Here is a 1507-nt window from a genome sequence, read left to right on the forward strand (position 1 = left end):
TCCATACCCATCTCCAGCTCCACAATTCATTTCCCCATGGAAAAAAACCACTGCCCTGAGGTCCCCAGGAAAGCACTTCAAGTGTCAGCCCAAAGACACCAGGGGGTGTGTGGGAAATAAACCCCCCCCGTGCCAGTTTGACCGGAGACATAAAACTGGGATCCAGGATTACTGTGATCAGTGACACAGCAGGAAATTCTCTGCTGTCCTTGGGAAAGATGGAAATGTTGCTGCAACCCCCATTAAGCTTTACAAGAGAGACTGGAATTTATGCAGTCGGTTTATAGCCTGTAACATTCATTTAGACTTACTGGAAAGCTCATAACTCAGAGCTAATAACTTATAGCCAGCTTGTAATCAAATCTTCCTTAGAGAAACACTGCCATGGACAGCCAGGATTTATATGGAAGCTTGGATGGGTGTCTTCAGAAGGAAATAAATTCATTCCAGCAGTAACTCAAATCACTGGCTCTATAAGCTCTCATTCATATTTAAACCTGGGGGGGCTGAAGGAGACTGAGCTCCACAGAGGTTCTCAAGGCTCAAACTCACCAAAGCAGAGATGAGACCAGCCCTGGGAGCAAGTCCAGAGGCCATGGAGGTGCTCCAAGGGTGGAGCCAGGCTGGGAGAGCTGGGGGGGTTCACCTGGAGAAGAGAAGGATCCAGGGAGAGCTGGAGAGGGACTGGGGACAAGGGATGGAGAGACAGGACACAGGGAGAATGGTTGTAAGATGGAAGAGGGTAGATTTAGGTTGGATGTTGGGAAGGAATTCCTGGCTGGGAGTGTGGGGAGGCCCTGGCCCAGGTTGCCCAGAGAAGCTGTGGCTGCCCCTGGATCCCTGAGAGTGTCCAAGGCCAGGTTGGAGCAACCTGGGCTGGTGGAAGGTGTCTGGGGTGGCACTGGGTGGGCTTTAAGGAGGTCCCTTCCAACCCAAACCATTGTGTGGATTCTGTGATTTGAGAAAAGTCCCTTATCCAAAGTTGGTTTCCCACAGGATTTTAGGTTCTGAATCTCCAGCTCGCTCCCCTTCTCCCTTTCCCCCCTGTTCTCTCTCTCTCTTGCTGTGCTTCTGTGTCACTCTGTGCTGTTCCCCTTTCAAGTGTTGTAAAACTGGGTTGGAGTCACCCAGACCCTGAAGAGGTTCATTTTTGGTACCCTGAAAAACACCCCCTGCTCCTCCAGCCAACCCTGCTGCCAAGTCCTACACAAATGCAGTTTTTAAACTGCAAAAAAATATACTAAAGAAGTTTAGGAAACACCATAAACCTTTTCTCTGGTCAGAAAATAATCTTATTAACAGTCCATGAATTATGTTTTATGACTTGTCTCTACTGGGACATGTGAAGGTCTGAAGGTGTTTTGTCAGTAATTCCTCAGGGCCAAAAAAATTCTCTGTTGAAAGAATCTCGTAGTTTGATTGATTATAATATTTGATTTTAATATTTGATGGATTATAATATTTGATTAGTTATAATTTTTGATTGATTATTATATATATTATATAT

The 1507-nt window shown here is 46.1% G+C and overlaps 1 protein-coding gene across 1 annotated transcript in view; it reads right to left on the bottom strand.

The window, feature by feature from the left end:
• MDGA2 (MAM domain containing glycosylphosphatidylinositol anchor 2) overlaps window positions 1-1507 on the bottom strand; it is a gene marked incomplete at its 5' end in the record, with an annotated part of 146887 nt that overhangs the window by 45211 nt on the left and 100169 nt on the right. The window lies entirely within an intron of this gene.

The sequence above is a fragment of the Manacus vitellinus genome, unplaced genomic scaffold, assembly GCF_001715985.3.
Source record: "Manacus vitellinus isolate BGI_N305 unplaced genomic scaffold, ASM171598v3 scaffold_94_pilon, whole genome shotgun sequence".
NCBI lineage: Eukaryota > Metazoa > Chordata > Aves > Passeriformes > Pipridae > Manacus > Manacus vitellinus.